Source organism: Geotrypetes seraphini, chromosome 2, assembly GCF_902459505.1.
Source record: "Geotrypetes seraphini chromosome 2, aGeoSer1.1, whole genome shotgun sequence".
In the NCBI taxonomy this organism is placed as follows: Eukaryota; Metazoa; Chordata; class Amphibia; order Gymnophiona; family Dermophiidae; genus Geotrypetes; species Geotrypetes seraphini.
This window is the reverse complement of record NC_047085.1, coordinates 25,093,697-25,115,632: the sequence shown is the minus strand read 5'-3', so window position 1 is coordinate 25,115,632 and position 21,936 is coordinate 25,093,697. Positions and strand designations below refer to the sequence as shown.

General features: G+C 48.1%; 1 protein-coding gene across 3 annotated transcripts in view; it reads right to left on the bottom strand.

The window, feature by feature from the left end:
* Positions 1–21,936, bottom strand: part of COL22A1 (collagen type XXII alpha 1 chain) — a 766,089-nt gene that overhangs the window by 670,450 nt on the left and 73,703 nt on the right. The window contains exon 1 of one of the 3 annotated variants that reach the window (XM_033933744.1): positions 18,912–19,165. The exons of 1 other annotated variant lie outside the window; for it this stretch is intronic. The gene's annotated coding sequence lies outside the window, so the exon portion shown is untranslated. Of the gene's footprint in view, positions 1–18,911; positions 19,166–21,936 lie in introns of those variants that run through there. One more of the 3 variants, XM_033933745.1, reaches the window with a different exon arrangement.

Here is a 21,936-nt window from a genome sequence, read left to right as displayed (position 1 = left end):
TCCCCCAATTTGTCCAAGTCCCTTTGCAATTTTTCACAGTCCTCCTTTGTCCGAGCTCCACTAAATAGTTTGGTGTCGTCCGCAAATTTTATTATCTCACTCTTTGTTCCTGTTTCTAGATCATTTATGAAAATATTAAATAGCAGCGGCCCAAGCACCGAGCCCTGCGGGACTCCACTCAAGACCCTCCTCCAGTCTGATTAGTGGCCCTTCACCCCTACCCTCTGTTTCCTACCCGCTAACCAGTTTCTGATCCATCTATGCACATCTCCGTCCACCCCATGGTTCTTCAGTTTCCGGAGTAGACGTTCATGAGGCACCTTGTCAAAGGCTTTCTGGAAATCTAGGTATATGATGTCTATGGGGTCTCCTTTGTCCAGCTGTTTATTAATTCCCTCGAAGAAGTGCAATAAGTTGGTCAGACACGATCTCCCCCTGCAGAAACCATGTTGGCTGGTTATCAGAAGTTCGTGTTTTTCAAAATGTTCATCAATTTTTTTCTTTTATTAGTGCTTCCGCCATTTTCCCCGGAACAGAGGTCAGACTCTGTGGTGTTGCATTGTATGCAGAGTCTGGTTTCTTGGCAGTTCAGTTTAACTTTTGTCTACATATTTCTATTTTTAGTTTGTGATTATTCCATATTGGGCGAGGGTGTATCTCTGTTCTGTGTGTATGAAAAGGACATAGTTTTCAGTTGGCATTGACTGCAGGATCAATTGACTGTGCGGGATCTGGCTTGTTTAGTTTTACAATGTATGTGTTGGTGTTCTAGTGCTCACTGCAGTGTTTAAGATGCTGCCTTTTCCTAGGTACACTCTTGTTGTGCGATATGTGGATTGTTACTAAAAATCATATTTTTAATATAGATGGGGGGGGTCAAAAAATGATGGGTTTGCTAGGTAATCCAAGGAAGGGAACGCATATTCATTGACTTATGTTTTCTGTTTTATACCTGCTGCAGCTGCAAAGCCCTAGGTGGTAGGCTCCATGTAAAGGACAATTTAAAAAGCACGCAGAAATCTCTTATGAAGGTGAACTGGAGTGAAAAGATAAGCGCCGGACCTAGGATACAACTTAAAATGGAAATTCCTTCTGCAAGCGATCTAGACACAGTTCAGCACAGCACATCAGCTCATGACGACCAAACTGCAAAGTATAACCCTTTCTGGCACGATCACAGCTCATGACCTTCAAAGCTGCCTGCCGAGGTGTTAAATATTATTTTCTGCCTGCACAAAGGGAATTTTCTGAGGAACTGTTCATTCATCACTTCTTCCAGCTCAGCGCGAGAAGGGCAGATTGTGACCTCCAGAGAACGAGGACACAATAGATCTTCCTGTAACAGGTGTTGTTGCCGTTCACTATTTTAAAAATGCAGATGGAAAGGGAGCGGGTGTCAGGTTCCATATAGGAATTTGTACCCAAAGTATGTTTAGTTCACTGCTGGGTACAATGTTTGGACCATAGTCATCTTTATAGGTCTTAATTGCTATGTTACCATGGGGTCCTTTTACGAAGGCGCTAACCAATGTAGCGTGCACTAAAATCGATTAGCGTGCGCTAAATTGGTTAGTGCGCCTTCGTAAAAGGACCCCCTATATTTGGCGCCTAAAATAAAGTGATTTCAGGTTTTAGAGCAGTCCAAATCATCCGTCCACTGATTTTGCTTTTCGTTATCTTTCTTGTCAATCTTTCAAGGCAAAAAAAGTTGGAGTACCTACTGTGTCCAGTCTAGACAGTTAGTCCTGTCCAGTTTACAGAGGATGCATCCCTACCTCCTTATAAAAGCATATTTTACAGTCTTCCTTCTTTGTATGCTACATTCTTTGGTAGAGTAGCTTCCGAGAGAAAGCTTCCTGGTTACTGCGGATGGGCAAACTAGATGGGCCATTTGGCCTTTATCTGCCATCAATGTTTCTATGTTTCTAGATACCTTCAATAGTATACCCTATAGCAGGGGTAGGGAACTCGTATTCCAGTTGGGTTTTCAGGATTTCCCCAATGAATATGCATGAGATCTATTTGCAAGCACTGCTTTCAATGCATATTCATTGGGGGAATTCCTGAAAACCCGACTGGAATACGGCTCTCGAGGACCAGAGTTCCCTACCCCTGCCCTATAGGCAACAGGACCAGCCAAACCATTAGGAATAGGGTTACCATTAAAAAAACCCCAACAACCCAATGACTTAACTTCCCCGTTCCTCTTCCACCTCATGCACTTTTACAGCACATAGGTATTTAATGCACATGAGGCTAGAGCATAGGATGAAGTTAGGCTCCGGAGTAATTTAAGGAAATACTTTTTTACAGACAGGGTGGTAGGTGCGTGGAACAGTCTCCCGGAATAGGTGGTGGTGATGGAGACTGTGTCTGAATTCATGAAAGCCTGGGATAGGCACGGACATAGTCCTCTGAAAATCATTCAGGATCTCCCACACCTCCATTCCTATTTGCGTTTGACTTTTGTGAGCTCAAAGGGTTGCCTAGGGTGCTCAGCACTCTTGCACCGGGCGCAACAGGCAGTTTCACTTAATAAAAGCTTTACGATCAGGGATGGGTGGCAACCCAGTTGGGTTTTCAGGATTTTCCCAATGAATATGCATGAGACCATTCGCAAACAATGGAGGCAGTGCATGCAAATAGATCTCATGCATATTCATCTAGAAAATCCAACTGGGTTGCAACCCTTGAGGACCAAGATTTACCACTCTAGCTCAAGATGATTATGGAGAATCCCTGTACCACCTGGAGCCATTGATAAGATTCCTACGCATACTTATAGCAGATGCTGAGATTCAGTGGACACTACCACAGATGAGTCCAGTTGCTAGTCTAGTGTAACAATCATCCAGACAAAATACATACAAATTATGTCGAGGAATTGTTGTCTGGATGGGAACGTCTGGAAGGAGTGGGAATGCAGTGGGCAAAACTGAAAGGAGTAATTGTAAGAGCAACAAACCTTTTTGTGAGGTAAGTAAATATATAATATTTCTTTATTGAGCAAACCAACCAACAGAAAATAGAACAGTGTACAGGGTTTACATCAATCCAGCATAAATCGCCCACTCGAGCATATACAAAGCAACGGGAACAACACAGTACTCCAAACAACAAATGGAGCTCAATACATTTTTCCAGATAACACCGTCCAAATTCCCCCCAATACACAGTGAAACACCCAACGCCAAAGCCCAATACAAAATATACCTGTGACATCAGTGTTGGCCCACCCCATCCCCCCCGCCCACCCCCACTCCCGACCTGTGAGAGACATAGATGAAATATACCAGATAGTCAACAGACCTGTAAACAGTGACAGATATAGGCCAAAGAAAGGAGAAAATAAACCTACCAGAAAAAGGAGAGCTAAGTCCAAAGCAAGGAAGAGGAAAGAAAGAAAGACGATAGAGAAAGAAAAAGAATGAGAAAGGAGTCCCTCAATAGAGTCTACGGAAACCAGACAGACCTATATTGGGAAAACACATAAGAGGGTAGAAAACCCAATAGAGACTAACAATTCAATAGAAGACTCCGCTCCCGATGTGGAAGAGACAGCCAGTACTCCTCCCAAACATCCTGAAATCGAGACCACCTGCGTTCGTCCCTAGTGCCCGCAGTCCGTCTTTCCAAAAGAGCAAGGTCATAAAGAGACCCCTGCCATCGAGAGAAAGAGGGGGCGCGTGGTTCTCGCCAAAAAGTCAAAATGGCTTTTTTAGCCAACAAAAGGGCCTTAAAAATCAGCTGCCGCTGCCCAACAGTGCAACCAAGAAGGTCCGCCTCCTGGTAGAAAAGAGCTATACACGAATTACGGCTCGGCAACCCCGGGACCAGGGGGGACAAATAGGACCAGACTCGCTGCCAAAAGGCTCCCACATAGGGGCAATTCCAAAACATGTGACCCAGGGAAGCAGGACTTATAGAACATTTGGGACACCCCGCATTATCTGTAATACCGGCTCGTTGTGCTCTGTGAGGGGAGATAAAGGCCCTGTGAATGAATTTATATTCTTGTTCCCTATGTAACATATTACAGGATATGGTGCGCACAAGCACAAAGTAGCAAGAGATCAATTCAGACGAAATCATGCAGCCCAAGTCAGCACTCCACGCCCCTGCCAACCAATCAGCCCGTTCGGTCAGTAAAGGGGGACCCAACACATTAACATAATAACGCAGTCGTGGTGCCACATCATCCCCCAACGCCAAACACTTCCCCAGTTTCCGTGCCACAGCGCCGCTCAAGCTATCCCCAGAGATGCTAAGGATATAATGTCGGAGCTGCAGGTAGCCAAAAGCATCCACCCTATCCAGCCCATACAGCGACCCTAATTCAGCCGAGGAAAGAAGATCTCCTCCAGCAGACAGGGCATCCCCCAGTCTCCGAATTCCATGTGCATGCCAAGTCCGAAACACCTTGCTGTGACTACCCGGTGTAAAATGCAAATTACCCACCACTGGGAGTAGAGGAGTGATATCAGGGTTTATGCCCAGATTTTTACACAGTAATTTCCAAATATGTCTCATATAGGCCCAAACAACGTGTCCCCTGTAGGCAAGGTCTAACCGGGCAGCAGGAGCGTGTAACAGAAATAACCCAGAAATAGGGTGTAAGAAATCCCTGTCCACAGAAAACATTAAAAAAGATGAGCTCTCCATACTCCAGTCCCTAATCAATCTAGTTCCACATGCCAGATTATAGGCGCGGATGTCTAGCAGTCCAAATCCCCCCTGCGACTCAGGCAACATCAAAATACGTAAGGATAGCCTAGGCCTGCGCCCACGCCACAGGAAAGTCCTTAAGGCACTGTATAACCGTGCTAAGTCCCCGGCCCGTACCCACAGCGGAAGAGTTTGAAGCAGATAGAGCCACCGAGGGACAATCATCATATTGTATAGAAATATACGCCCCGCAAGGGATACCGGCAAATCACCCCACAAACGAAGGAGCTCCACCGTGCTTCGGAGTAGGGGCTTGACATTGATGTCATAGAGTCGGGTGAGTGAGGACGGAATCAAAACCCCCAGGTATTTTACCTGCTGTGGAGCTTCCCGAAGCGGGAAATCGGCCCACAAATGCGGAATAGTAAGGTGAAGTGGGAGTGCCTCTGATTTAGACACATTGAGCTTTAGACCCGAGATCGCTCCAAACCGACAAAACAGCTCCAACAATCTGGGGAGGCCAGAAACCGGGTCAGTCAACATTACCATAATATCATCGGCAAAAGCCATACAGCGCAGAGAGGAATTCCCCAGTTCAACGCCAACTATCTGAGAATGACATCGAAGGGAAATCAATAAAGGTTCCAGAAACAATATATAAAGTAGAGGGGACAAAGGGCAGCCCTGGCGAGTGCCCCTCTGGAGTACAAAGTCCGAGGAAGCCATTCCATTAACCAATACGGCCGCCACGGGGTGGGAATAAAGGGCCCCCAGAGCTTTCATAAAAAACCCGTCCAATTCATAGTAACGCAGCAGGGGGAACAAAAAAGCCCACTCCACTCTATCAAAGGCTTTTTCGGAGTCAAAACTAATAGCCAGCGCGGGTTGCTTCCCGAGATCACAATGGGCCAGGGCGAGGAGGAGCTTCCTAACATTATGGCACGCCAATCGCCCCCTCACAAATCCTACCTGATCTGCACCCACCAAAGAGGGAACAAACTGTGCCAACCGGTTGGCCATAACCCGAGCTAAGATTTTAAGATCAACATTAATAAGTGAAATAGGTCTGTATGAGCTCACAAGTAAGGGGTCTTTTCCCGGTTTAGGCAACACAGTAATTAACGCTCGATTCGCACCTGGGGGAAACAGTCCAACCTCTGCCGCGCTTGTATAATAGCCCCGTAACGGATCTGCCACATACCCCTGAAGAAGACGATAGAATTCCCCCCCAAAGCCATCCGGGCCTGGAGATTTACAAAGAGGAAGATGCTTGAGAACCCCCTGCACCTCCTCTCTGGTGATAGGGGAAGCCAAAACTGCTGAGTCCGTCGGCGATAATTTAGGTAATGGCAACGAGTCCAAAAATGCATGAATCTGGGCCTCTCGTCCTACTACTTCCGCGGTATATAAAGATTTATAAAAAGTAACAAATAACTGCTCCATCTGAGACTGCTCTGTGACCAATCGTCCCCCATCATCTTTAAGCGAAGTAATTAATGTGGCACCTCTCCTTGCCTTAGTCATCTGGGCCAACATTCTACCTGGCCTATTACCAAAACGATATAATCGGTACTTATAATAAAAAAGGGATTTGTGGGCTCTCTCATGAAGGAGAGCATGAAGTGCTGACTGGGCCGCCTGAAAGCCATGCTTATGCGACAGGGTAGGAGTCCGAAGAACCAGAAGTCTACTCTCCCGCACCTTGCGTTCCAGAACCAAGATTTTTTCTGCAAGCATTTTCTTACGTCGCGCGCTATAAGCAATCACTGCCCCGCGGAGCACTGCCTTGGCCGTCTCCCAAAACAGAGTCCCGTTATCTACATGATCCCCATTAAATTCCACATAGTCCCGCCACTGTTGCTCCAAATAAATTTTAAATTCCGGATCTAAATAAAGTGCAAGCGGGAATCGCCAGTGCTTCCCTCCCCCCCCGGCGCCCGCAGAGAATCCGATGTCCATCCACACCAAAGTGTGATCCGAAACAGCCAGAACTCCAATCTCAGCCGCATGAACCGCATAAAAGGAGGAGCGCGAAAGAAAAATATAATCTATTCGAGAGGAGGAACCATGCACCTTTGACGTATGAGTGAAATCCTGCTCCCCTGGGTGTAGAGTCCGCCAAACGTCCACTAGATCTAAGGCCTCCAACCAAGCAGCAAGCCCATTATCGGACCTACCGGAGGTGGAAGATGAACCTTTGGAAGAATCCAGAAGCGGATCCAATATAGAATTAAAATCCCCCAGCAAAATTTTTTGAGACTCATGAATTCGTGAAACAGACAGCAGTACCCCCAACAATTTCTTGAAGAAGGACCGCTGTGCACTGTTGGGAGCGTAGACAGACACCAAAATGACAGGGCGCTGATGAAGAGAGCCCTGAACAATAACATAGTGGCCCTCTGGATCAGAGATGACCCTGGATGCAGTAAAAGACACTGATTTGCGGATCAACAGTGCCACCCCAGCCTTAGCGTTAGATGAGGAGGCCGAGTGACACTGCCCCACCCAGGATCTACATAATTTACCATGTTCTCGTTCAGTGAGCTTAGTCTCCTGCAGGCCAACGATATCAGCCTGATGTCTAGCTAGGCATTGCAAGATCTTAGTTCTCTTGATAGGAGAATTAATACCGGAGACATTCCATGACACGCACCTCAACTCCTTCTTAACATGCATAAGGAAGAAAAAAGAACCAGACATACCAAAAGAGAAAAAGAGCACAAATTAGCTGCCGAGGGTCCCAGCCCTGCCCCCAGCAGCCCCGTCTCCACATCATCTCTCCATATGAGTCAACAACAGACACCCAGGTCAGGAGCCTCTCCCCTCCCCCCCTCCTGATTTCCCCACTCCCTCCCCCCACCCATTCTCCCCAACAGACCAGAACCCACATTCCCAACACCCCCCTCACAGACCCCCCCGGCCTCACCTGCACCCCTTCCCCCCTCCCGCCACCCCACCCCCCAGACCAAAAACCCCCTACCCCCTCCCATACCCCCCGACACACACCTATCCACCACTCCAGAGAGGGTACACCAGAGGGCCCAAAGTGCCCCCCCTCCCCGCCTCCAAAACATCCACCAAGCCGAAGATATACAGTAGAAACCCACAGAAAAAGCCCAGGGGCTAGACAAAAGTCCACAAAACCAGAAAGAAAAAAGGCAGAGTCATGCAGGACCCCGCCAATCAAGAGATCCGCCAGAAGCCATGGTAAAGAACTGGAAACAATAATCCATGCAATACAGGCAGAGCTTCCAATCGGGGCTCCACAGTCCGCGTACGTGCACAACAGGTGCTGAAGAACAGTGCAAGTGAGAATATCACCCGCTCTCCACAGGTTGTCCCACTCAAATCAAACTAAGAAGTCCCAACGAAGTGTCAAAAGGCATCAAGTGCCAGGCCCCAGATCCGGAAACCATTGAAGGACTTGCGCTCTGGCCGCCGCGCTTGTGTCAAATAGATGAGGTTGGCCATCATATATCACCCGAAGCTTAGCAGGGAACTGCAGCGTGAAGCGAAGCTTCTTCTCAGTGAGTTGCTTGCAGACAGACGAAAAACCTCTTCTCATAGTGGCCACCTGTGCAGAGTAGTCCTGAAATATTAGGATACGTTGATTCTGAAACTGTAACTCCTTGCGCTGGCGATAGTTGCGGAGAATAAGATCCTTAATGGCAAAATTCAATATGCGGAGAATCACCACACGCGGTCTGGTCGCTCCTTCCTGCCTTCTACCCAGTCGGTGCGCTCGTTCGATGCGTAAAGGACCCAGTCCCCGCGTGCTCATCAGTTCCGCTGCCAGCCATGTCTCCAGCGTGGGAATCAGGTCACCTTCCTGCACAGATTCAGGAATCCCCACCAGACGCAGATTGTTCCTTCGAGAGCGATTCTCCAAGTCCTCCAGTTTTTCCTCGCACTGTCCCACCTTGCAGCGCAGCTGTTGAACTTCGGTCTGCAGTGTGACCAGAGAGTCCTCCGCCACTCCCACTCTCTGTTCCACCTCACTGACCCTAGAATTAAATTCTGCCACAGATGTAGATAATGTAGACAGCGATTCCTGTACTTTGTCCAGGCGCGTCCCCAGCGCCGAAACAACCGCTTCAGTGAGGCGTGCGATTAAATCCTCCCCCTCAGCAGCCGCAGCAGCGCCCGAATCCGCCATTTTGTCCTCGTGGCTAGGACCCGATTTCGCGCGTTCTCGCTCTTTTTTCCCTACCTTAGAGGCCATGTCTGCCTTGCCTCTTTGTATAAATTTGTCCATAAAGCCCCCTGGGAGCTGAGGAAGGCACTCGGTGGTGAAAATATTCGCTGAAATTTGTTCAGGGAGGCCGAAGAAGGGGGAGAACAGCGGAGCTCAGGGAAAACGCGTCCTCCCCGCTCTCTGCACGGCCACGCCCCCGTGAGGTAAGTAAATAAAAGTAAGAGGAAAAGAAGGCCGCTTTGGTGCTCAAAAGTAGTAGCTGAGAAGGTAAGGAATGAAAAATTATGTCCTACCTGTTAATTTTCTTTCCTTTAGATGCAGCAGATGAATCCAGAGACTAGTGGGATAGCACACATCTACCAGCAGGTGGTGATAGAGAACTGATTCGCAGGTGTATATCTTGGATGGAGTCCCTCTTGCCAGCCAGTATCACTTAATGTCCAAGCATCCGAACAATGCAGTTTGCAACCCAGCCAACTTCTTTCCCATAAATAAAATAATTCTGACTCCCAACCATGAGACAGCACCTGCGAGAAAAAAAATCCATGAACAATACCTATCGGGTGGGGCTCTGGATTCATCTGCTGCATCTAAAGGAAAGAAAATTAACAGGTAGGACATAATTTTTCATTCCTTAGCGCCGTCAGCAGATGAATCCAGAGACTAGTGGGATGTAGCAAAGCAACCTCAACTCAGGCGGGGTGAACATGCCACCGCTGCGAGCACCGAAGTACCTAAGGATGCCTCCGCGCGCTCCACCACATCCAAGCGGTAATGCCTAGAGAACGTGTTGGATTACGACCAAGTGACTGCCCTACAAATCTCTTCCAGTGAAAACCCCCTGGACTCCGCCCAAGATGTAGCCATTGCTCTCGTCAAATGAACATGCAGAGCCATTGGCACCTGCTTACCTGCTAACAAATAAGCAGAAGAAAACCTCTCGGACCCACGAGCCACTGAGGCCTTAGAAGCCACCAAGCAAAGAGCACAAAAAGGTGATCCAAACGTCGAAAGTCATTAGTAACTTGAAGACAGTGCAAGAGCATTCTCCTTACATTGAGCAAATGCAAGGCAGGAATCCTCGACCCCCAATCCTCTTTCCTGAAGGACGGTAGAAAGAGGACCTGATTGACATGAAAAGGAGACACCACCTTTGGAAGAAAGGAAGGAACCGTCCAAATCGAAACTCCGGCCTCTGAAAAACGTAAGAACGGATCCCTGCAGGATAAAGCCGCCTGGCCGAAGCCAGGGCCACCAAAAAAATCGCCTTTAAGATAATATCCTTGAGTGTGGAGGTATCCAAAGGTTCGAAAGGCGCCCCTTGCAAACCTTTAAGGACCACCCTCAGACTCCAATCCGGTCATGGCCTCTGCAAAGGAGGCCAAACTCGGTTAACCCCCTTAAGGAACCTTACCACATCAGGGTGAGACCCTAAAGATAAGCCAGACACCTTCCCTCTATAACAGGCAATAGCCGCTACCTGTACTCGAATGGAATTGCAGGCCAACCCTTTAACAACCCCTTCTTGCAGGAAGGAAAGAATCTGAGAGAGGGAAATCTGAAAAGGAGGAAACCCTAATTGAATGCACCAAGCTTCAAACACCAACCAGACCCTAGCATAAGTTGTAGAGGTAGACCTCTTTGCCTGCAGTAGAGTAGAGATAACCTGCTCGGAATAACCCCTCCGCTGCAGCCTTGACTGTTCAATAGCCAGGCTGTAAGACCACAGTGAAAGGGAGCTTCCCCCTGACCCTACACTTGTGGGACGCAGATGGGAGTCCCTCGCCACCAAGGCGGAGTGACCAGTGACCATCTCTCCCGAGGAATCACACCTGAGGGTTGCTGACAATCCTGAAATAGCACCCCGCTGCGCCAGAGCTGCGAGCTTGATGAAGCTATACTCGCCCAATCACCATCTGGAGAGGAAACCCTCTCCACAGATGCCAGGGGGCCCTGGGAGGACCGAGGGCCTACCCCATTCCCTGAGCCTGTGGGGAGCCGGGGAACTTGCCACAAGGAAATGCAAGGACCCACCACCTGGAGTACCCATCTCCTGGGGAACCAAAGGACCCCCTGGTGGGCCCACAACATTCCGGAAGGGAGCCCCAGGCTCTTCCGACCATTAGGAACCAGAACCCCCAGCCCTAAGGCTCACCACAGAAAGAATCTACGCCTGGAAAAAAGCAATCTCAACCGTGACCTTCGCTCTCTACACAGAAGACCTCCGAACCTTATGGAAGCTTGGCCCATTCCGCCAGCAATGAGGCCAGACACTCCCTCATTCACTTGGAGGGCAGTGAGGACTGAGGAGAATCCACCCTCAAGACTGAGGATTTGGTAGGGCGAGAAGGTCGCCGCTGTGTAACTCTGGACCTGGCACTATAAGTTGCCGAATAGGAGGCCCTATATGCTGATTTCCCCAGGCTATACCTCCTGGTATCCTGAAAACGCGGCCTAGATGAGAGAGACCTAGGTGCCCCTCTGGACCTATCCTCTGGCAACCTTTGAGACTTAGAGTCTCCAAAATCCTTTACCAATTTTTCCAAATCCTCCCCAAACAGCAACCTGCCCCTAAAGGGAAGAAACACCAGGTGCAATTTGGAGGCAGCGTCCGCTGCCCAATGCTGCAGCCATAGGTGCCGCCTAGAAACTACTGCCAGAGCCATCTGTTTAGCTGAAGCTCTAATCATATCATACAAGGCATCTGCCAGAAACGCAAGCCCGGACTCCACATCTGGAAAACCTGGGGGGCAGAGCCCCACCGGCCTCTAACACCCCATCAGTAAATAACTGGATCCACTGAAGACAGGCCCGTGCTGCATAAGAACTGCAGATCGCCGCCTGTAGAGTCAGGGCTGCCACATCAAATGAAGACCTTAAAGAAGACTCTTATCTTCCTATCCTAAGAGTCTTTCAGAGTAACATCTCCCTCAATTGGCAGAGTAGTCTTCCTAGTAACTGCCGCTAATAAGGCATCCACCTTAGGAAGCTTAAACTTATCCTGCTCCTCAAGCAGCACCGGATACAATGAACGCATAGCCTGTGCCACCTTGAGACCAGACTCAGGCGTAGTCCATTGCTCAGAAATCAACTCCTGCACGGCCTCATGCACAGGAAAAGTCTTAGGCGGCCACCTAGTGCCCGCCATAAGGGGATTGGACACCGCTCCCCCCCTCCTCTATATCCAGCAGGGAAATGTGCAGACATTCCATAGCTTTAGAAATGAAGGCCACCAGTTCCTCCCTATGGAACAGGCGTAGCGCTGAGGGATCATCCTTACCAGCCTCTTCTACATCCATGTCCTACACCCTGGCCTCCTCCTCCTCCTCCTCCTCCTCCTCCCCTCCCCCGGAACCGAACAGAGGTAGAGGGCACTCTGGGTAGGCCAAATCTTCAGCCTCGGGCACCCTATGTCTCTTGGCCCCTTTGAGACCCAATTGTGGCTGAAAAGCCACCCCTTGGGCTAGGCCCACCCTCACAGAACCCCCTCCCTCCGGCGGGGCTTGTCTTCTGCTGCGAAAACACCTTATGCAGCAGAAGCACAAACTCCGGCGAGAGGGAACCGAGGGCCGCAAGTCCTTCCGGTGCCGCCGCTCTCGGCAATAGCACATCCCCTACCACCGCAGCTGATGTGCTCGGCTGCACCTCCAAAGCCGTGGCTAAATCTGGTTCTGCCTTCTTCTCCCTGAGCGTGTGTCTGGCGCAGGGAGGAGGCGCACCTTCTGGTGCAAAAACAGCTGCTGCAGCATCTCCCGCGCAGCCAGACGAACAGAGCGGCGCTTCCCGCACCATGAACAATGCTTCACAGCCTCTGCTGCCATGTCTTCCCCCTCCCGGTAAGGAAATGCAGGGATACTCACTTGCTCCTGTCCCGAAAGACCCACTCCAGCACAAAGCCCCAACGCTGTGCCGGCAAACCTGGTCCAAAGCCAAACGGCAGGGGTTTGTTTTTTTTCTTATGGGAAAGAAGCCCTCCGGACCAGGAAACTGTCTTCACAGGCGGTGAGGGTGGGGAAGGGACCTGGGAGCGCCCTGGTGTTGCCCCCAAAGTTGGAACTGAAACCTGCCGACACCCCGAAGCTCAACTGGAGCCGAAGCACCAGGAGCAACAGCCTTCCACACAGGAGCCTCAGAGATCCAGGAACTATCGGAACAGCAACCAAACAACCTACTGGAGATAGAGCATACTGGCTAGCAAGAGTGACTCCATCCAAGATATACACCTGCAAATCAGTTCTCTATCTCCACCTGTTGGTAGATGTGTGTTATCCCACTAGTCTCTGGATTCATCTGCTGATGGTGCTAAGGAATAAGAGGTTAGCTTTCACAAACTACAAAAGACCGCAGAGAGAGGAAGATAGGCAAAAATATCTGGAAAAGTTAAGAGGGGCTGGTCAGGTAGTCAGGAAAGCAAAGATGCAAATGGAAGAAAAAAATATCTGATACGGTAAAATGGGGAGACAAGACATTTTTTAAGATATATTAGTGATAGGAAGAAGTGCAAAAGTGGCATTGTGAGACTCAAAGGTGAAGGGGAGAAATGTGTAGAAGCTGATAAAGACATCTGGAAACCCTATGTTTAATCAACAAGCCAGTATATTATTACATGTTTTGGGGCATTTAAAAAAAAAACCCTAAGATGTCCAAAAATGACATAAATTGTCACTTTGACATCCTAATCGCCAGGATGTCCATGTGCTGTAGACAAACAAGATAGAAATCCATCTAGAAATTGGGTTTCAAAAACAGCAAATTAGGTTCTGGTGAGAAAAATGTCCATCTATCCCTTTATGCTACTTTTTAGACTTTTTCTGTTTTTAATGAGCCCCATAGTAACAAAGTAGATGACGGCAGATAACAAGCTGCACATTCATCCAGTCTGCCCAATAACTAAGTTTCAAGTGGGGGTGGGGGGGCGAACTGTCCCAGGCGCCGTCTTGTTGGGGGTATCAACATCTCTCCACCTCCCGCACCATGCTCATTCCCTCCCTCCATACCTCTTTAAATTTTTGCCAGCACGAGGAACTACTCTGGCCTGCTGCTCATGCCACCTTGGCTCCCTCTGAAATCACTTCCGGGTCACAGGACCAGGAAGTGACGTCATAGGGAAAGCTAACGCCGGCGCAAGCTGGCTGGAGAAGCTGCTCACACTGGCAAAGATTTAAAGAGGTAACATAGTAACATAGTAGATGACGGCAGATAAAGACCCGAATGGTCCATCCAGTCTGCCCAACCTGATTCAATTTAAATTATTATTATTTTTTTTTTTTCTTCTTAGCTATTTCTGGGCGAGAATCCAAAGCTTTACCCGGTACTGTGCTTGGGTTCCAACTGCCGAAATCTCTGTTAAGACTTACTCCAGCCCATCTACACCCTCCCAGCCATTGAAGTCCTCCCCTGCCCATCCTCCTCCAAACGGCCATGCACAGACACAGACCGTACAAGTCTGCCCAGTAACTGGCCTAGTTCAATCTTTAATATTATTTTCTGATTCTAAATCTTCTGTGTTCATCCCACGCTTCTTTGAACTCAGTCACAGTTTTACTCTCCACCACCTCTCTCGGGAGCGCATTCCAGGCATCCACTACCCTCTCCGTAAAGTAGAATTCCCTAACATTGCCCCTGAATCTACCACCCCTCAACCTCAAATTATGTCCTCTGGTTTTACCATTTTCCTTTCTCTGGAAAAGATTTTGTTCTACGTTAATACCCTTTAAGTATTTGAACGTCTGAATCATATCTCCCCTGTCTCTCCTTTCCTCTAGGGTATACATATTCAGGGCTTCCAGTCTCTCCTCATAGGTATGGGGTTGGGAGAGAAGGCACGAATGAGGCATGGGGGGGAGCGGGTGGGGTGACGCAGAAGGAGTGGGGAGAGGCGCCACCGCCCTGGGTGCCTCCTACCATCTCTATGCCACTGTCCCCACCTACTGCATTTGCTGTTCAAGCCCAATCCAGCCTATCTAGATCCGTTTAGCTGTAATCAGGATACAAGCTGTAGAAATACTTGAAGGGTATTAACGTAGAACAAAATCTTTTCCAGAGAAAGGAAAATGGTAAAACCAGAGGACATAATTTGAGGTTGAGGGGTGGTAGATTCAGGGGCAATGTTAGGAAATTCTACTTTACGGAGAGGGTGGTGGATGCCTGGAATGCGCTCCCGAGAGAGGTGGTGGAGAGTAAAACTGTGACTGAGTTCAAAGAAGCGTGGGATGAACACAGAGGATCTAGAAATCAGAAAATAATATTAAAGATTGAACTAGGCCAGTTACTGGGCAGACTTGCACGGTCTGTGTCTGTGTATGGCCGTTTGGTGGAGGATGGGCAGGGGAAGGCTTCAATGGCTGGGAGGGTGTAGATGGGCTGGAGTAGGTTTTAACGGAGACTTCGGCAGTGGGAACCGTGTAGAGCTTTGGATTCTTCCCCAGAAATAGCTAAGAAAAAAAAAATTAAAAAATTTAAATTGAGTCAGGCTGGGCAGACTGGATGGACCATTCGGGTCTTTATCTGCCGTCATCTACTTTGTTATATGTTAGACGTCTGCTTGGCATTGGTCTTATTTCCCAATTGCCAAAGTTATCTTTTAAGTACCACCAAGTTTTGATTTGTTTTTATTCAATTTTCTATACCGTTCTCCCAAGGGAGCTCAGAACAGTTTACATGAATTTATTCAGGTACTCAAGCATTTTTTCCTGTCTGTTCTGGAGGGCTCACAATCTATCTAAAGTACCTGGGGAAGTGTGTGTGTGGGTGTGGGGGGGGGGGGGGGCGTTAATGGGTTTGAACCCACAACCTCAGGGTGCTGAGGCTGTAGCTTTAACCACCGCGCCACACTCTCCCTCCCCATCACACTCCCCTTCCACTCTCTTTCCATATGAAACGAGGACAGATTGGAATATACGTTTCCGCATCCTTCGTATCCAAGGTCCACATCCAATCTCCTTAAGATGTTTGGTGACTGAAGTTGCTTTACTGAATTTTTTACACATCCAGGGAGGGAGGGAAGGGGTGGGGGATGTGATATGTAATTATATTATTATTTGTTAGATATAAGTGCTGCTTATTGTATCATTTGTTCATATGTTCTATTGCATTTTGTGTTTATTTTTGAAACTAATAAAGATTTAAAAAAAAAAAAAAGAATAGTGCTTCAGAATGGTAGAAATGGCACCTGCGCACATCAACCAAGCGGTTCCTTCATAGGCCACTTTCAACAAGGTCCTTTGCCCTCTTCCGTCGGTGTCTCCGTAATGCACTGTCCGTGCTCTGCTCATAATTCCTACTGCACTCCTCTTCTTCTGTGTATGATTCCTTTTTCAATATGCCAAGCAGAGTCCGCCGAAATATGAAAGCTTAAATAAATCATAGTACAGCTGATTTTTTTTTTTTTGCCCCCATCATTCCTTCATCTTTCATCCAGCTGTCATGACAGCACTGCTGAACGGAGATTGCAGGATATAGCTTTTACAAAGCATCTCACGCTATCCATTGACTACCATACAGGTACTATGTAAACACAGATTGCCTGGCACCAAGCTGTAGACACCACAACGGAGTGTGCTTAATGCTAAGTCTAGGTGTGCGGGTGTGGGGGGAGTTATCAAGCTGCATTAGGGTTTCAAGCCACATTATTTGCCCCTTAAACCAATTTTAAGTGCCTCAATAAAGCCCGACTTCTTACTGCAATGATATCAAGGTCATCTCGGGTTATGTTGCAATGAGATGCAAAACATGCAAATGTAAATAAAAGCAGCTCATTACTATCTGAAAACCATAAGGCAATTTGCAGTATGCTCCTGGGCCCAGGAGGGGCATGGGTGGGACAGGGACGTTTCAAATATTTAAGTGCAATAAGAGCATAAGAATTGTCATACTGGGACAGACTGAAGGTCCATCAAGTCCAGCATCCTGTTTCCAACAGTGGCCAACCCAGGTCCCAAGTACCTGGCAGAAACCCAAAGAGTAGCAACATTCCAGAGCTGAGATTGTGATGTCATAATGCCTCATTCCACCAATGCCTAAGAACCAAACTCATCAGTGATGTCACAATGGCCGGATTGTCCTATACTTGGCTCACATAAGAACATAAGAGTTGCTGTACTGGAACAGACTGAAGGTCCATCAAGCCCAGTATCCTGTTTCCAACAGTGGCCAACCCAGGTCCCAAGTACCTGGCAGAAACCCAAAGAGTAGCAACATTCCAGAGCTGAGATTGTGATGTCATAATGCCTCATTCCACCAATGCCTAAGAACCAAACTCATCAGTGATGTCACAATGGCCGGATTGTCCTATACTTGGCTCACATAAGAACATAAGAGTTGCTGTACTGGAACAGACTGAAGGTCCATCAAGCCCAGTATCCTGTTTCCAACAGTGGCCAACCCAGGTCCCAAGCACCTGGCAGAAACCCAAAGAGTAGCAACATTCCAGAGCTGAGATTGTGATGTCATAATGCCTCATTCCACCAATGCCTAAGAGACAAACTCATCATTGATGTCACAGTGGCTTGATTGTCATTCCAGGACAGACTGAAGGTCCACCAAGCACGGTATCGTGTTTCCAACTGTGGCTAACCCAGGTCCCAAGTACCTAGCTAGATCCCAAGTAGTAAAACAGATTTTATGCTGGATTATCCTAGGAATAAGCAGTGGATTTCCCCAAGCCATCTCAATAATGGCCTACGGACCTCTCTTTTAGGAAATTATCCAAGCCTTTTTTTAAACCCTGCTAAGCTAACCGATTTCACCACATTCTTTGGGGTTGTGCACCCAACTTTTGTGCCAGGAGTTATACAAGGTCTCAGCAGGTATAAGTCCTCGCTCTCATAGCTGTGCATGGGAATCTGCTGTAAACCCTATTCCATGAAAGGCACACTGCCTGGCGCATTGCTTATAGAATAACGCTTAGTGTGGATTTTTCTCGGTGCCTGTTTTTGAGCACCATCTACTAAATCTGCCCCTGTGTGCTGTGACTGGGCACAAGCAAGCTGGCCTTAGCAAGTGACCGTCCCTAGCGTACACAAACCTCAGCCGAGCGGTTTTGCGAGGTATAATAAAGAATTTCAACAACAATAGCGCAGTTTCTTGGTATAAAGTTATTGTTCACAAAATCATAAACAAACTTCCAGATTGGATTTTCAAGTTTGTATCCCCTTGTATCATCTAGCATTCAGAGAACAAAATAACTTTCAGTTCCAAGCCCTCAATATCAGAAAAGAAAGAAAGGAAAAAAATCTTGTCCAATTGCAAACTTTTCTTTTGCCAGGCACAAACTCCCCTTGGGATTAAACTTAGTAGCCCAAGGAAGGGATCCTCTCCTGCTTTTCCCTTAACAAAAATGGCTGCCTGGTGGCTTGGAAGGATTCAACAAAATTTCAGCTTTACATTGATCTAGGTTGAAGAGATTGCAGGGGCTAATGTATCAATACTAGTCAGAAAAATATCCTTGCCTATAAGATGGTATAATTTCCCTCATCGGGGCATGTTAGAGCAGCTTGCCACGGTGTGCGGTTTCTGATATCAAATTATTATTTTTCAGATTTTCTCTTGGAAAAGCTTCATGACTGTACAGAGGGCTTAAAATGAAAGTTTGGGTCTCCTGAAGCAGATCTCGAAACGGGGCCGCGTTGGGGCCCCCAGAGAGTTTTAAGATTTTTGAGATAAGTGTGCATTATTTTTCCATTGAGAGATATTTCTGCATTAGAGACTTTTGAACAACTTGTGTTGAGCTTGCAAAAACAATTCAACATTTTTACCAGTGGTCAGAAAGTGCATTTTCACGTATTAATGCGATGATTGGACGGTAAACTCTTCCCTCAAGAGGAGGTTTTCACCCTCCCTTCAGAGTTTCATTCTTCTGAGCATTTTTTGGAGTGTCAGCCACTTTCTCCTCACTGGTATTTATCACCATTAGTCAGTCTCCTATTATTGTGTGTTACATTGATCTAGGGCACAATTCAATTAACATAGCTCCATTTCTTCCATGCTACCTCCATTTCACAATTAAGGTCATCACCAGCCATCTCACTATCTTGCTCAAACCCAGAATCACCTTTCTCAATAGCCTCTTCCTCACCAACCTCTGCCTGGGCTTGTTGCCTTGAGGTGGACTGTGGCTTTCTGTGCTTGCAATCTGTGGCTTGCAGCCTGCTGAATGCATCTGGAGCTGGTGTGCACTCTGAGGCTGGCCCTGGAACCCTTTTCTTTCACTGCAGGGAGCTGAGTAGTCCTCCCTGCTGGTGTGCTAGTCTAGCCTGCCCTCCGAGAACTTCTCACTTGGCCTAACCAGTTTGAGCTTGTTTGGGTGTGGCCAGTATTCCATTCCTGCTCTTTCCTTTCCCTGTCCCTGTGGCTGCTGGGAGATGAAGTCTTTCCAGCTGTTTTACCACAACTGGCTTAGGTAAAGTTAAACCAGATCTGCCTGCTTTAGGCAGGGCTTTAAGAGATTTCATTGCTGGAAGGCTTGGCTTGTAAGTATTTCTAGGGGCTGTTTTGGGACTCTCCTTAGCAGGCTTAGGAATACTTTTCAAAGGTTTTAACCTCATTTCCCTCTTCTGACATGGCTTCCTCGCTAGGAACAGGGGTCTCCCTGTGACAGTGCGTAATTGTCAGTTATCTGTGCTTTAGACCAGTGTTTTTCAACCTTTTTACACCTATGGAACGGCAGAAATAAAATAATTATTCTGTGGACCGGCATCGGTCCGTGGACCGACGGTTGAAGAACACTGGGCTAAGTCGTGGGCCAGACCCCGCCCATCTCTACCCAATCTCCACCCCAGACCACGCCCCCATAATAGTACTAATTGCATCTTGCACGTCCCGTGCCTCATCTGGAAGCCTTCCCTCTGACGTTGCAACGTCAGAGAGAAGGCTTCCGGTTCAGGCGCAGGATGCCCGTAGGAGCCACTGCCCGTGGCTTTGTGCACTGAATCAGTTAGGAAGAGGGAGCTGGCTCGAAAATAACACTGCATCGATCGCACTGTGGACCGGCGGTTAAAGAACACTGTTTTGGGCCTGATGCACGTGCTGGCCCTGTAGACCGGCAGGAAATTTCTGTGGACCGGCACTGGTCCAAGGACTGGTGGCTGAAGAGCACTGCTTTAGACACATACAGTATTTACAGGCCTACATTTAAGGCGTCTGCCTCGCACCTACGGAGACGCGTAGGGACACTTACGGATGCCCAAGGTCACTTCTGGTGGAAACCACACCAACCTTGGGTGTCCATAAGCATCCCTATGTATCTCTGCAGGCAAGAGACAGACGCCTATAATATAGGCATCATTTCCTGCATCCTGTTGTTTTTTGTTTTTAAAAGCATCCTGATTGGTTAGTGAGACAGCGGTAGGACACCTACCCCCACATAGAGTCGGGAGACGCCGTGTATCGAATCAGCCCCCAAGGGCGCTTTTTACCAAGCTGCAGTAGCGAGTCTCCTATGGCAAATTCACAGAATCCTATTGGAACTGAAACGGGCTTCGGTGCATGTGCCGTGGGGGGAATCCCTACCGTAGCTTTGTAAAAGGAACCCCAAGTTATAGTATGAAGGGGATTGTTCCCTTTCTCTCTCTTAACAGTTCCATCACTAAAAGTAATTGGAACTCGTCATCCTGATATTTTTCCTGTAATAGCCCCACAATTATGGAACAGCTTGCCCCAGTATCTAAGAGAAGAAAATGATCTGAAACAGTTTAAAGGCATTTTGAAGAGTTTCCTTTTTAAAGATGCATTTAATTTATAAGCTTAATTAACGATTACTATTAAATTTTTTCCTTTTTTTATTCCCCCCAATATCTACCCTACCTGTTGTTTTTACCATTTATGTTCTCTTTTATACATACGATTGTAGTACTACCCTTTCTTCCCCCATGTATCTGTTAGTTTGCATGACATTATTTATTATTTTGTATGATAGTGTGTCAAACCTATGTATTCTTTTATAATTAATCCGATGTATTTACCTTTTATTTATCTGTAAATCGCTTAGCAAATTAAATTAAGCGATTCAATAAGTCAAAAATAAACTTGAAACAAGGTCATTGAGCAGTCTCCACTGCTTGCCCAGTTAGTTATTACCATATTTTCACGCATATAACACGCGCGTTATACACGATTTTACAAATTTTTTTTTACATTCTGATCCGGCATTCCCTCTGCGAACCGGCATCACCCCCCCCCCGCTCACGTCACCCCCCTCCCCCGCGATCCTACATCCCCCCCCAGCACCGCAAAACAACTCTTACCCGATTGGGCACCGGCACCAGCACCAATGCACAGCATGTGCCAGTGCCCGAAGATCCTCCCTCGTTGGTTTGGGCTGGGCTGGGCTGGGCCGGGCGGTGCGAGAGAGATCCTCCTTCTTCCTCTGCTGGGCTGGACTAGGCTTTGAGCATTTGCGCATGCTCAAAGCCTTCTGGTCTCGCTCTCTCCGAGATAATCTCGGAGAGAGCGAGACCAGAAGGATTTGAGCATGCACAAATGCTCAAAGCCTAGTCCAGCCCGGCGCAGGAAGAAGGAGGATCTCTCTCGCACCGCACCGCCCAGCCCAGCCCAGTCCAGCCCAACCCAACGAGGGAGGATCTTCGGGCACTGGCACTGGCACATGCTGTGCATTGGTGCTGGTGCCGGTGCCCAATCGGGTAAGAGTTGTATTTGCGGTGCTGGGGGGGATGTAGGATCGCGGGGGAGGGGGGGTGACGCGAGCGGGGGGGGGATGCCGGTTCGCAGGGGGAATGCCGGATCAGATTATCTCGGATCAGAGGGGGAGGGGGGTGACGCGAGCAGGGGGGAGGATGCCGATTCGGAGTAGGCAGGAGGAGGTTTTAGCATGCCCGGTATACGTGTGCGCGCGCTATATTAACATTTTATTACATAAATTTGTGTTCCCCGCACGGTATACCCGTGTGCGTGTTTTACACGGGTGCGCGGTATATGAGTGAAAATACGGTAGTTCAAAGAGCATAAGCTTGAGTCAGAAGCCACATTTTCTGCGTCCCCTGTTTCGGATTATGGGGGCCTTGCCAAGCGTTCTCTTGACCACGGCAGGAAAAAGCAGTAAATATACCGTTAATTGCCGC